Source organism: Rhea pennata, chromosome 3 (assembly GCF_028389875.1).
Source record: "Rhea pennata isolate bPtePen1 chromosome 3, bPtePen1.pri, whole genome shotgun sequence".
Classification (NCBI taxonomy): domain Eukaryota; kingdom Metazoa; phylum Chordata; class Aves; order Rheiformes; family Rheidae; genus Rhea; species Rhea pennata.
In genome coordinates, this window is record NC_084665.1 from 14,278,266 (window position 1) to 14,292,950 (window position 14,685).

At 46.4% G+C, this 14,685-nt stretch overlaps 1 long non-coding RNA gene across 3 annotated transcripts in view; it reads left to right on the forward strand.

The window, feature by feature from the left end:
• The first annotated feature begins 2,205 nt into the window (after positions 1 to 2,205).
• The window catches only part of LOC134138258 (uncharacterized), a 34,511-nt gene continuing 22,031 nt past the window's right edge, over positions 2,206 to 14,685 (forward strand). For 2 of the 3 annotated variants that reach the window (XR_009957849.1, XR_009957847.1), the window contains exons 1-3: positions 2,206 to 2,462; positions 6,551 to 6,747; positions 6,957 to 6,987. This is a non-coding gene — a long non-coding RNA (uncharacterized LOC134138258). The remainder of the gene's footprint in view (positions 2,463 to 6,550; positions 6,748 to 6,956; positions 6,988 to 14,685) is intronic. The other variant, XR_009957848.1, reaches the window with a different exon arrangement.

The following is a 14,685-nucleotide window of genomic DNA, read 5'->3' on the forward strand; positions in this document are numbered from 1 at the left end:
GTCTCCCTTCCAAGTGCCTCACGGAAAGCAGAAGCGAGAAGTCAGCACGTTTGGACGGCGCCGTTTCATTCACCGAGGATGTGTTTTTCAGGGGAATTGCGCTGCCTGGAATTTGTAACTTTTCTTGCAGGCACTTTGAAGCTTCTTGGCACCTGCTGTGCTAATTGCACTTTGGGCCGGCGGAGGGAAATCCGAATGCCGTATAAAAGCAAATGTTGACCTTTTCTATGCTGATTGCCCATGGTTATGGGTCTTTTGTCCTAGCAAAAACTGGACGTTGCTGTTGCTGTCTGAAGGGAAATGTTATCAAAAGGCTGTGTTAGATCTTTGAGCCTAAAAGTTTCTCAGCTACATTTTGGGTTGGAGGTAGCACTTGTTCGGGATATTTTTTAAAGAAATTTATTTATCCTCACAAAGCCTTGTGTCAGCAACTTTTATTCCCCTTTGTGCTTGACATTTAATAGGTTTTTGTTTTGAATGGCAAAAGATACAGCCTAGTATTTAAATAAGGCAGCAGAGGAAGAGAGGGAACGATTTAGCCAAAAGCAATAAAATCAGCGAAACCACAATTAAATGTCAGCTGATCACCTCTTAGAAAAAAAGGTTGCTATTTTCTTCTCTTTTTTAAGAGTGTTGTGATTTAGCAGAGCTCCCAGGCAGCAAACGAGAAGCTGCGATAGGGCTGCTCAGCTTCCAGCAATGTGTTATTGGTTATTCAGGGACAAAACGGGATATGAAATGTGAGCTTGTCATTTTCCATGGCTTCATAAAATTACAGAGACACTCTCTGCCTGCTGAGCCTTGTTGCCTCGACAATTATGGCAAGATATACATGTTATGCTCACTTACAGAAATGAACACTACTCTAGTGCAGCAGCCGAGTAGCAAGGAGGTGCCCCTTTCTCTGAGTTTTTTCAGTTTCAGGGTTTTAATTTCTGTTTCTCCCCCCCCCCCCCATTTTGTGATGAAAAGCCTCATTTTGGAATATCAATGAGTTGTTTTGAAAGCCCTAATATTTTTCTGTAATTAGCTGTCTCCACCTCATGAAAGCATTGCATTTCAAAGTTGCTGTGACTATTAGCTGTTAAATATATCTTCCTTCCATGAAAAAAAAGAAAAAAAAAAGTAGAGTACAGCTGTGGTAAAGTATTAATTTTCTGAGCTGGCATCTGCAGGACGACTTTGATATTGCACATTTCTTTTCTGAATTGTGCTTCCAAAGCCAAGAGCAATAAAAATAACTTCTCCTGAGCATGCTACCCTTTGGCAGCATGCTGCCCTTTTCCTCTCCTCCAGTTCGCCATTCCCAGTCCCTCCCTGTTTACAGTGTTGATATCCCCTGCCCGGCCACGGTAATACTGGGCACACAACCTTTCCAACTAACTGTGTGAGGCGGGAACCCACTGGGAAACAAAACAGAAAGGCAGGGCTTTTGTTTCAAAGCAAGAGGGAAAATCCAATGCAAAGGCAAGACTGTGCTTTAAGGTTCCTCGGCAAAGGCTGGCATCAAGAAAATCTTTCCATCACATGCAGTGGGCTCTGGCTAAGTCTTTAGTTATTTTGGTCAGTCACAACGCTGGCAATGGTTGGAAAGGAGTGTGAGAGAGGTTGTTTGCCACCAACACCTGCGGTTGTTTTTCAAGGAAGCGGTGGCTGTTCCTCGGACTTGCCTGGAGCAAGGCTGAAGCCTCCAGGATAAACACAGCAAGACTGCAGCTGGGATGAAGCTGAGCACAGCACAGCTGCGGTATCCCATACCCAGTCTGGATGTATGAGCAGGACAGCATGGCTGGAGGCAGGTGCCGTGTGCAGTTTTGGGGGTTGGAACTGGGCTGCATGTGGCAGCAGGGATTTACCATGGAAGAACTGAGAAGAAGGGCTGCTTAGCAGAGTTACATGTAATCCCCTTTCTCTGCTGCCTCGCAGGGAAGTCAGGTTGTTTTTTGAGATGGTGAAATGTGGTGACTACACAAATTTTATCTCCTTCCCAATTCACCATTCCCATGGAAGTCCCCATGGGTTTTGCTGCAAGCCCACAGAAAGAGGACCTTTCCCAGGGCCGGTCTCAGCCTCACATGGCCTGTGACTTCAATCCAAGCATTACTTTCTTGTTTGATTAGGAAAAAAAAAAAAAAAAAAAAAAAAAAAAAAGCAGCATTTCCCCAGTTCCCATCCTTCATCTTCCTTTTTAGTCCCTGAAGGGTAGTCCAAGCCTGTGATTTTCAGTAGCAAAGGCACTTTCCGATGAGAAAAAATTCATGCGTTTCAATGAGTGTAGCTGTCTGCTTCTGGGGAAAAATGAACGACTGTCAGCCATGGGAAAATATCCTTTTCTCTTCCTTCTGGCAAGGGAATGACATCGTTGTATAAACTGGTTGGTGTCTGTAAGGCAAGGGGCAGTCGCTGCAGCTGCATCTTCCTCTCTGCAGAGGGTGGTGGGAGCTACAAGGAGGAAAACAAAGGTAAGAAACAGGTTGTCTTGTTGTTGCCTAGAGGGTGTAGGGATTGCCTTGGTGGTTGTACATTTGGGTTTTGGTGGAGGGATATAACTTTGTGTCTGGAATGGGCATAAAAAAAGAGGTGCGTGGGAATTGCCCTGTGACGGATGCCAGTGCCCTGAGCCTGGAGCACAGGGCTCCGGGAGAGGACAGCATCCTGTGTCCGATATGACTAACGATTATGCACCAGCATATTGCAAAGCAGAAAGTCATGCGACGAAGGTCTTCTCCTTTTTTCCTCCTTCTCTCAAACTGAGCTGTGTGGAGAAACCGCAGCGGCTCTACTGCACTGGAAAAAAACTATGACAATCTTTTCCCCCAAAGACACATGTTGTCCTCATGCAGCAAGCTCAGAAGAGACCCCGCCAAAAACTTCTGCTCTCCAAATGGGCTATTCCCGCTCCAGAATGACACTGGGTACATTTCCAGAACATCTGTTGCTGCCACAGGGTGAAGCCACATGTGGGCTAATGCAGATCAGTCTTATTTGCTATAGATGAAGATGTTTCAACCAACCACTTGGATGTTTCCTGTAAAATACTGATAACCATTTCATATGATTTAGATATCCAGGCAACAGAGCAAATAAACAGTCTCATTTTTCAAAATACATAGGCATAGACACAGATATATAGACAATTCCCCCTCCCCCCCATTTCTAGTATTCCCAGGAATTTTACAAACACCATATAAATCCTATTTCCTCCTAATATAGAAAATCAAAGCTCTCACAGCTAACATCTTAATTTACAGAGGGGAAAAGCTAATCAAAACTACAGGATGTTTTAAACAGCTGTGTTTCAAACAAATCCTTTTGTGTTGTGCACGGCACAGTTCAGAGAAAGCCCCGCTGAAGAACCAGTGCTGAGCTGGGTGGCTGAGCTGTGGCAGCTCAGGCCGTGCGTACGGTTGTCTCTTGCACGAGTCATGGGAATGAAGATACTTCTCTGTTGAAGCTGTTTTCTCAGCAGCATCTGGCTCTTATAGCCTGCTCTGGAGTAATGATATTAATAATCAGCTTCGTATTGGTTGTGAGAGGGATTCTGGAGTTTAAAGTTCAGTTCCAAGAAATGAGAAGGCTGTGTTAAATCAGAACGCAAATAGGAAATAGAAAAACCCTTGTGGACAGCTTGCTACCAGATGCTGTTTTCTTTAGTTTTTTTTCTGTGTGTTACAAATTGCTTTAGTGTGAAGGTAACTTGGATGGAGGAAAACAAGTTCAGCGCTGCTGCAGTGACAGCAGTTACAGCGACTTCCTTTGCTGTTCTTGTTGCTCAGCAGCCCTGGCGCTTGCAGCGCCTTCACCTGCATCTGAGCAAGCCTCGACATGCCAACTTGCTACTCTTACTGTTCTTTCTACTCTGCCCCGATCTCTTCTGAATAGTCCTAATATTTTCAGGGTTTAGGATAGGAATTTGGACGTCAGATGGGGAGTGACACTGAGATCATGTAGCAGCTTTCAGAGCAGCCCTTCTGGGAATTTCTGGGCACAGAAAGGACCAGGTTCATAGCTGGAGACTTACTAAAACCTTGGCTCCTGCATCCTGCTCCAAAACCTGGGAAAAGCCAGATAAATCCTCTGCCCTAGTTTCAGTCCAAAATTGTAGCATTTTGGCTCTGAGTGGGTCCAGGGCTGCCTGAACTAACAAGTGGCACCACATACAAGAAGTTCTTATTTTTGTCCTCTAGAAAAGTATTTACAGTAAAAACTTCCCTCTTCAAAACTCTGTCCTCCTCTCTGCCCTCCAGGTTGCAAACATTTTTTTGAGATTTTTTTTTTAGACCCCTTAATTAGTCTGCTGGTCTTCCATGCCAACTTGTCCCTGCTCAACAGCTGCTGAGATCTTCCACTCCGAGCAGACTGGAGGCTCCTGGAGCTTTTCTTAGTGTGTAGCCACCATCAGCTCTGAGTTCCCACTTTTCTTGGAGTCTTTGAGCAGAGATTCAAGGATGATGGTAGCAATGGGTAAAGTTTTTCTATCTACTTTTTTTTTTAAACAGAAATTTAAATTTAGAAATTTAAATCTTTACGTGAGATCCATTGGGCTAAAGAGCAGAGGCAGGTAGGACCCCGGCGGCTAACAGCTGAGACGCTGCGTTCTTGCATTTGGCAATAAAATGGTCGACATTTTCATTTCACCTGCCACCCGCAGATCCTAGTGCAGGTGCAAAGGGTGTTCTCTGCTCTGGGTTGGAAGGCAGGCTGCCAGTCATCCCTTAGCTGGTCTCTTTGGGACACCTAGGACTGCCTGTAGTCTGCTTGCTGGTATTTAGAAGTCAAAAGTCGAGAAAGCATCCCTTTGCTAAAGGGGACAGCACAGAACTTTTTCTGTGTCCCGTTGCAGAGATGTTTGCGACCGCTGTAATGATAAGCCTACACGTCGAGTCCTCCAGATGAGCTCACCTGATGACTAAACAGCAAGCAGCGACTTAGCATAAAATCCCCGAGAAAACCACTATGTCCCAGGGAAGTGACAGCTATAGCTATGTGCCCCAATTTGGCTGAAATTCTTACATTTGCTTGACACATCCCGACATTTTGTGGCCTGCCACATTTGACTCAGTGAAGTTGAGGGACGGGCTCAAAGCTGTTAATCAATGAAAGCCATCACTGACTCACTGCCTGCAGCAGAGAAACGGGGTAACGCAAGCTGTCCGCCCCCTCAGGAGCAGCCTCTGTGCCTGGACCATCGCATCCCCTTGAGCGCCTGGTTCTGCCCATCAAGGTGCCTATTGCATCCCCTTGAGCTCCTGATCGTGCCCATTGAAGGGCCTGTCATGTCCCCATGAGCTCCTGGTCCTGCCTATCGAGGGGGCTGTCGCATCCCCTTGAGCTCCTGGCCCTGCCTATCAAAGGGCTAGCGTTGGGGGCCATTGCCGGTGGGGGATCAGGACTTGGCGCTGGTGCTCAGCTCAGGGCAGGTCTTCTCAGGATCCTCACACTCATTTTCCAGTTTCTTTTCTATTTTCAGCCCACACAAGTGCAGCGAAAAGCGCATTTTAGTATAGAAACTTTGAATTTAAAGAGGCTGCAATTTGCCCTTGTTCATAGGGCATTTTTATCTGATCTAAGGCGATATTCTGATATTTTTTCGTTACTCAGCTACAGGCAGAGAGTGGCTATTTTCAGGTTTGCCCCACTGCTTTCACTCTGAAGTGTGATTGTAAGTTTGTTAATGAATGTTTCCACTTTAACAGTCCTCTGTTTTCGTTCCTCCACTAATTTCTTTGAGTACATACCGAGCATCTGCAGTTAAACCAGCCCTACCGAATTAAGATACTGGCTGGGGCAGGCACTCCTTTAACCCTTACATGACTCATGATCATTTTCGAACCCCAGGGAAGCACGGTGTAGTTTTGCTTCATTTCCTCCGCCTCCCTATTATTTCTACATTACTATCTGTATCCTCTTCTTAGTATTTAAGCTTTAATGTAGTTCAGGTGGAAATTGCAGAGGTTTCAACTGTGGGGTGTCCTGAAAGAAACTGATTTGAAACCCACGTAATTAAATGCACGTAAGATGGGAAGCATTAAAAATCAAGGGACCTGATTAATCGGTGCTTTCCTTGAGAATGCAGGGCTTGTCCATAGTGACTAAAAATCCATATCTTTAGTATTTTGTCTCTGACAGTGGCTCATGCTGTCTGCATCAAAGGAAATGCAGAAGACTAGTAGTAAGTAGTTGTGGACTACCTAAAGGGAAAGTTTCTTCCTAGTCCTGGTAGCCTAAGGCTGATTTACATCTTGCTGCACGCAGCTGCACCAGAGTAAAACTTATGTCAGACCCCTAAACCATTCATTTTAAGGCATTTTCACTGCCCTGTGAGCAATATCAGTCTAAAATCACACAGCATGCATCTGCAGAGCAGCTGGCTGGTACAGTTTTAATTTTATTAAGCTGAAGTTAGTGACCACATTTTACTAATATAGCAAATTTTCCAGGAGGAGACAGCACAGAGAGGAAATCAAGTTAAAAATTCATGCATACAGTTATGTTCTATTATTGCATCTGACATTTTTGTTATCATTAAGAAGGACTTTTTCCTTTGTAGGTGATTCCCTGGCCTTTCACTGCCACGGGAGAAGCAGAAGAGGCTTTGCAAAGAGCATAAAAAACCTATTCCCACCCCGGGTGTTATTAGAGGCTATTCTTCCTGGAAGAGCTGAAGCTGCAATACCAACACCCTGAGAGCTTGACCAGTCATACTCAGAAATATGAAGAGAATGTAACTAGAGGAAGTAGTGGTTGGTGAGTCAGCATGAGTAATTTTGTTCCAATGAGAATGAAGACTGAGGGGTTTTTTTTTCTTCTTTTTCCCTCTTAAACATTTTGGACATCATTGCTTAATGGAGGGAAATAAGTGATATTATGCCTGTGCAGCCAGCACTTCTTGAGTTTTTTAACCCCATTCCCATGAAAAAAAAAATGCCTAGATCCATTTTATCTCATCTTCCTAGGAAGCTGGGGGGAAGAAGTTACAGCTCACTGGTGAGTACATTTCTGTGTTCTTCACCGGCAACCAGTTTGGCAGCATGCATGGTAAGACCTGAGCTCAGCGTGGCTATTCCCTGCTGGGACATCAGAGGCAGTGTTAGCTTGCTGGCAACATGGGCTCCCTTGGCTTGGTGCTTGCTTCTCCATGACCTTCTGGCAGTGTCTGCTTGAGCGGCGAGGTCTGGGTTGTGTAGCTGACCTCCCTGAGCCATGGGTCTGAGTGCGAGTTGGACTAGCTGGCTGCAAGGAAAATGCCTGGCACTGCTAAAACGATAAAGAAAACTGAGCCAGAGGTCCTTACCTTCAAAAGCAGAGCTGGGTTTGATGTGGGCTGTTGCACAAGCCAAGAGAGGGGCTGAAGTGTGCTGTGCCGTGCTGTCCTGCGAGCAGCTTCTCTTGCTGCTGGGGTGCTTGCTTTAAGAAGAGGTTGATTTGAAAGCCATTAGAAAACCAGGCAGTGCATTTTAGCTGTGGCTATCCTGATTCAGCTGGACTCCCCAGCCTGTTGGCATCAGTGCAAAGAGCCCTGTGAGCTCTGGATCTCATCAGATGTGACCACTATATTTTGTGATTTGCTCCAAGTCTAAAATCTTAATCTTTACTTTTACTGTACCATAACCTCCAACACCGTATACCTGCAGGCGGAGGGGAGTGAGAGCAAGCAGGCAACGCTGTCTGCACAGAGACAGATTTATGAGGCTGAATTGCATTTGCTGTGCTATTAACTCACATGCTTGGGGTCGTTTAAGTGCAACGGTGGTGTTTCTTTTCTGTTGGAAACTTTGTTTTTCAAGCCGATCTAGTTACAGTAAATGAAACTGGGTCTACAGTATTACAGGGTCACGTGACAAACATTTTTGGTAACTTGGCTCTTGCTAAAAAAAAAAAAAAAAAAAAAAGAAAGAAAGAAAGAAAGAAGAGCCCCACTGAGCTACGGCATCAGAGGGAGGTGTTGCAGTCTCTTTGGGCATACTCAAGTGCGTGGGCCAGGTGGATAAAAATGAGTCAGCACCTCGTCTGAAATGGCTTTTTCTGAAGAAGAGGTTAAATGTGCCTTCAACAAGCAGAACTGCTGTCCCACATGCCTTTGGAGGAGATCAGCTATTCAAGCTGATCGAGGGAAATGACTGGAGTCTGCTTTGGCGGGTGCCCCAGGGCTCCGGGATTTTTCCCTTGGCACACCATGGTTCAGAGAGGGCAAGCAATGATGTTGTGATTTTTTTGTTGTTGTTGTGCTTCATGCGGGACCTTTTCCATTCCTTCTTCCCTGATGCGCTGGGGGTTGCACGATGGGTTTTGCCAATCATGGGGCAGATGCAAGCACATAGTATGGTGCTTTCAGGGCTTGAGTTGCAATCGTGGAGTTTTGACAGGGCAATGTATGATCTATCCCAAGCCAGGATCAGATGTCAGGCTTTGCTTGTCCCCCATAGAGTTGCAGGGTTGCAGTTTGTTGATTTTTGTCCTAACCTATCACCTTCCTGGGCCTCATTTAGGGACCCCCACTGTGCCTCTATCATCCTAACTTCTCATTGACATTTTGGTGGTCTTTTTGTTAAGTGCAAAGTATCCACAGTAAGGTAGATAATCATGAGGTTTTTGCTGTGTGTCTCCAATGATGGTCTTTCTGGCTCAGAGCACAAAGTATGGAGATGCTAGATGGAGTGAAAACTCCAGGGAGCACCATGTAGGGCCGAGGCTAGTGCTGTGATCCAGGACAGAGTGGCTTGGATGGAAACCTCATCCTCAAGCTAAGAGGTGAGTGATCCTGGGAAAAGCTGGGATTTACAGAGAGCTCTGCGGACCCCGTACCCCTGCCCAGAAGCATGCTGGAGGAGGCTGCTCTCTTCTGCAATGCAAGCAGACAACAGAGAGGTTTCTCTGGGCAGCGCTCCCAGTTACAGTAGAACTGCCTCTGGCACCCGATTCTGCTTTTTAAGAACCTTTTTATCCTACTCATGCTTTCGACACCAAGCTTTGGAAACTCAGTAGCAAGCGTCAGCTGTGCACTCGCTCAGCAGAGAAGGGACAGCCAGCCCATCAATGCAATGCATGCGGCGGTTTTCACTTTTGCTTTTTGCAGATAGAAGTATTGCGAATATTTCTCTGCAGAGCATCGCTTTGTAATAAATGAGGCACCTTGCCTGCGCTTCAGGTCACAGCTCTCCTACTTGCCTGTTGTACTGATGGTAGTGAGCTAGGGAAACTACACGCCTTTGCTGCAGCTCATGGGACGGAAAAAAAATGATTCCTTGTCTTGCAAATACCTCAGCTTTCTCCTCCTTGTAAAAAAGCAGTCTGGGGCTGGATTCTCCAACTTTGCATTAAGCAGCCTTGTAGGAAGAGATCTGTGCTCAGTAGGTACAGAATAGGGTTTTCTGGGTAGAGGGCAAACAGCAGCATGTGTGTGCAAGAAGCAAGTGTCATTCCCATGAGCTTTGTGAGTGTTAGGGAGAACCAGCAGAAAAGCAGTGGGAATTGCTGGAAGGGCTGGCAGGGATGTCTTCCCCCTGCTTCTGTGTGTCCTCCGCACACATAGAGGAGCCCACCAGCCCCCATCCATGCTGAACTGGGACAATACATTTCTCTTCTATTTCCAGCTCAGAAGGGTTGGGGCTACCCAAGCTGAAACTCTCTGCACAAGACAAACGCCCATGCAACAAATTTCTGTCTAGATAAAATTGTCAAAATTGCAAATAAGTGGAAAGAGCAGAGAGAAACAACAGGGCATTTGGCCGTAACCTCCTGACATGGCTCGGTCTGCTGCATCCCAGCCTGCACGGCTTTCCATGTCCCAGTTACGCTGTCCTGGCTTCCAGTGAGCAGTAAAACAAGGGTCCTGGCTGCTGCCTACCCAGGGCTTTGCGTCTACTACTGTACATTTCCCAGCAGAGCTCTTCCGGTGGTAGGAAGCGACGCAGCGGGATGGCGAAGTGGAAAAGACATCCCTCTCCCCTGCCCCTCCCCAAACCAGCTGGCCAGTTCAGTCCTTCCCTGGGCTGCTTCTTTCTTCAAAAGGTGTTTTCCTCCCCCTCCTGCCTTTGCAGCATTTTGCTGGGCTGTGAGTCCGACTTTCTTAGGTGTTCTCGTGGCATTTCTGAAATTACTCAGGGAGAGCACTACAAGACAGGCAGTGTGCTCTCGGCAGCTATTAAAGTACTGTGTGTCCTGATGTTTGTGTGGCAGAGGAAGAAAAAATGATTTTAACTGAGGTATTTGTTAATCACAGCATCCTTAAATGAACCACAAAACCCACTTTTAAGCCTATGTGAGCAGCTGTGTAATGCTGACAAAACAGATTAATAATGTCTCTAGGACAAAAGCAGTTTTAACAGAATTCTGCTTTCTATTTTTAAATCTGATTTGCTACAGGACAGAAAGGGATTATAGTTAATAGCAGTTAAAGTAAAATAACATTTCACAAATTTCAGCTGAGGAGCCACAGCTGACCTTTTCTGCATGTGATTCATACCGCAGCTCCAGAGCAACATCAAGGTTGAGGGGATGAATTTTAGCCTGAAAATGCTGCATGTCAGGGTCTCCAAATAGAAAATTTCTCATAATTTTTGACTCACTGGAAATTAAAAAGCTATGCTCTAAACTGGACCAAAGCTGAGTATTTTTTAAAAAAATCCCGATTTCCCAGAACCCAGAACATCCCATCTGCAGCCACCCTATTTAAAGTGAAACCACTTTGAATGTAGTATGTGCGTAGTGAGAAGGTAGGGTGGCCTCAATCGCTATGCCAGCGTGAACACATTTGTCTGCTGTTCTCCCCTTCGGAGGTGAAGAGAGAAAGGCTCTTTCCCCTGTGCTGCGTTAGATTCGTTTGCCAGAGGGAAGACTGGACGTGAGGGCCCGAATGCGAGCTGCTGAGCAGAGCACAGTGGGGCATGCTTAGCCACGGGCACCTTGAGGTTGTTGCTGATGATCTGCCCAATGCCAAAGAGACTGACCAGGATTTTGGTCAGGACACAAGGAACCGTAGGGAGACAGCCAGTTCTGGATGTGACACCTGGAGAGTGCCAACAAAATCACCAGAAGAGGTGCTGAGGGCTTAAAACATAAGGGGGCCAGGGCTAGAGGCCTCTAGGACCTCTACTAAAAACTTGAAAGAGTATGTGGAGTTTTCCTCTGATATGCTGGGGAGGATAACAGGGTATGCAGGAGACCCCAGCACATGGCCAGGAGCTGCATGTAGCTGCCTGCAAAGATGAAGAGCTGTCCTCTTCTGAACCTGTCCCTCAGCAATAGGACCGATCCCAGTGATGGCAGACAGGAAAAAAAAACAAAGAACAAAAAACAAAATAGTGGTTATATCAGCGATTCAGAAAACAGGAACTGTTTCTTCATGGGAATTTAAAGTGAAATTAGTTTAAAGAACTGAGACAAGTTGAAAGATTAAAATGAGAAAGGGGATTGAGTTGTGAAATGAAAAAAAACTTTGGTAACCTCCAGCCAGGCAGTCATGGGGGCTGATTGGTGACAGCAACTCACCCAGTGTGTGGTGTGGATTTCTCATAACCCGGTATCACTTACAGTCAAGGGCTTTATTTCACTATCTTAAAATAAATATCTCCTTTAGCAGTTCTTTTGATGAAACAGAAGCAGAGTCAAGTAAGAATTCAAGCCGCCAGTTCCCAACTCAGACAAATTTTCTTCCCAGTTTTCCTTCCAAGCTGAGCAAATAGGACTGGGGGGAGAACATGCACCCCCAACCTGTCCATAGCAATATAAACTCAATGCAATAATGAAGCATGATGGGGTGTCAATGCCCATGAAATTGTGAGTGCCTAGGGATATGAATAACAAGACAAAAAAAAACAGAGGAAGGAAGAATCAAGGTATATCGTTTACGATTATAGAATCAATGTAGTAGGCAGGCAGGGACCACTAGAGGTCTCTGGTCCAAGCCTATGCTCCTAGCAAGGCCCGACAGAGCAGGGTGCTCAGGGCCTTGTCCTGCTGTGGCTTGAGTACCTCCAAGGATGGAAAGTCCATATCTTGTCCTGCCGACCTCATTTTCCAGCCCCAGCCTGCAGTGTCCCATTCAGCTTGCTCTGAGACATTGCATCTGTCCTGGTCTGCTCTGTGGTTCACTCACACACTGCAATGTGATTCTAGAGATAAAGCTCATTGGGGAATTGGGCGCCCAAGAGCGATGGTGGTGGGAAGATGTCTCCAGGCTGGGTCACATGGTCCTGCAGTGCCCCATGCTTGAGATGCACCAGTGCCAGCCAGGCCTCAACTGGAGACAGGCTGCCAGACAACCAGCGAGAGCAGACAGTGGGCACCGCCTCCTCCTTTCTCTTCCTTCTCTCATTAACTGTTTAAAGTTCAAACCAGAGCTTGCTCCATGGCCCAGCAGCAGCACCTGTGCCCATGTAGTTCAAACAGCCCCCTCCCCTCGGCATGCAGACGGGCCTGGGTATCTAGCTGATAATGACATGGCATGGGCTCATTAGAGCCAAGGTGAGTGATTACTATTGCAAGAACGATGACTTGCCCCTCTCTTCTGTCTGCAACTACCAGGGATTTCCCTCACCAAATAGTCAGCAGCCCGGCAAATCCCCAAGTGCAAACCCAACCACCTGTAGGGCATGTGCGTTCAGCAGCACGGACACAAATGCTCACCCATCTGCGGCACGGGCCAGGTGGCCAGCTTCTCCGTTCAGAGGAGGCCACAAAGCAGCAGCCACTACACAGTGTTATATGCAGTTGTATAACATCCAGGAGAGCAGATCTGGCTCGTTTAAAAGATGCTTATGCTGCGCTTAATAACCTACTGCACTGCGAGTAGTGCCCCTTGCTTTGGTAGATGGGCACACCTAGCCTGTCTGTTCTGCTGGCAAAAGCATCTTGTCCAAATGGCTTTTTGCCTCTTGTGCCAAGGCAATTTTTCAGCCGTATCCCTGGGCTTTTGTTCCTGGCTTTGGCCTTAATTTTTTTGGAAGTTATTATTTAAGATTCCACTGGGAGGACACTGCTTGGATCCAGCTTTGATATTTATGCTGAGCTCATGCAATACGAGTCTCTTTCTGAGCAGTTTCAGGCTGGAGCTGTCTCAGCACTGTCAGATTGCCCAGGAGATAGGAAAACTGGATGAATTGCAACTGTTTTATAACTAAAAGTAAAAAAACCCACCTCTGTTTTGATTTGTTGGTGGCACAGCAGCTAACAGGCTCCTTCCAAAATGCTTCAGGTGACAGGTACTAACTCTCGCCTTGGATCCAACAGGACTGCTCCAAGGAAGATGTGCAAAATCAGAGTCCTGCTTTGCAGTTTGGGCTGGTTTGAATGAGCAGGGGTGGCTCTGTTGTCCTAGCTGGTGCTGAAAAGCGTTGCCTTGAGCGATGGCAACCAGTGCTTTCATTGCATTATAGCCAAACCAACTTAGCACCTCACTGTCAATGCAGAAGAAGCTGTCAGTACTGAATTACACCTGCTGAGAAGCAGTCAAGAATACCAGAGAATAGGGGAAGAAGGAGTTATCGATGTAGAAGTAGGAGGTTATAGCTTGCTGATTTTGGACAATCCTCTGAGCTTAGTGTAACAGTCACTTGTGCAGGATTGGCTTAGCCATCGTCAAGGGACTTAGCAGTTGCACTGTGGAGCAACTTCATACTTGCATCGTTAGGGCACACAGTGGTTCTTGGTCTCTTCTGACACACCTGGTAGGGCCAAATGCCACTTCTCCCAACATGAGACAGGTGGGCACTTCTGCTTCTCTTTACGTCCAGACTCTTTTGTGCCACTGGAGCAGGACTTGAAAACAGCATGAAGCAGGTGGCAGCCAAAAAATGTGTCTTGCTTAATTCCAGTATCTGAGAAAACCAACCTTTCTGCTTCTCACCTGCGCCTCTGTGAGACCTAATCTGCAACTTGAATGTGGTTGAGGAGGTTTTGGGAGCTGGGTGACTCAAATGACAGTGCAGGAACCTGTATGAGTGCTTTGCAATGCTCTGAGCAATGAAGAATACGAAAATACTTGCTTTTGGTCAAAAGAATAAGCAACTATGACTCAGTTACACATTGAAGCAAATCTGTTGAGTAAGATCTATTTTCACACTGTCACTGTCCTGAATATAGTGGAACTCGACCATGCACAAATGCTGCCAGATACCAAATTGCAGACTCACGCTCTCTGGCCTGCATGGCTTGCAAGCAGTTTCTTTCTGTCTGTCACATGAGATTAAAACATCCAGCTAATACTATGCTTTTCTTTTTTCTGAAATGCTTGATTTAGACCATGCTGAAATGTCAGTCTGATAGGCTTCCTCCCTGAACGGACGGGTTTCTGGTGTTCTGGTGCTGTGAGGTGGGGGAGCTCCAGCACTGAGGCTGCAGCAGGATTTCTTCTGAGTTTCTGGAGCTCATTAGCGAATCTTGGGATTTGCAGTGCAACATGAAAACCAGCAGGCTGATATAGGGCCTGTGGAAGAGACTGCGTTAGGGATTTTGAGATCCTATGCCATAGGTTTTTAACCTCAGACAATGCTTTGTTAAAGGGAAAAAACTATGTTGGGACTATTTCTGGCAAAACACCTCTCCCCAGGGACTTGCTGTGCCACCATCAGGGAGAGGAGCTAAAGGGGAGACGTCTTTGAAAGGGTGCTGCAGAGATCAGGGCAGATCTAGAGACAAGTCCCCTGGGGTGACATCCAGACAGGGCAGACCTGGCAAGAGATATTT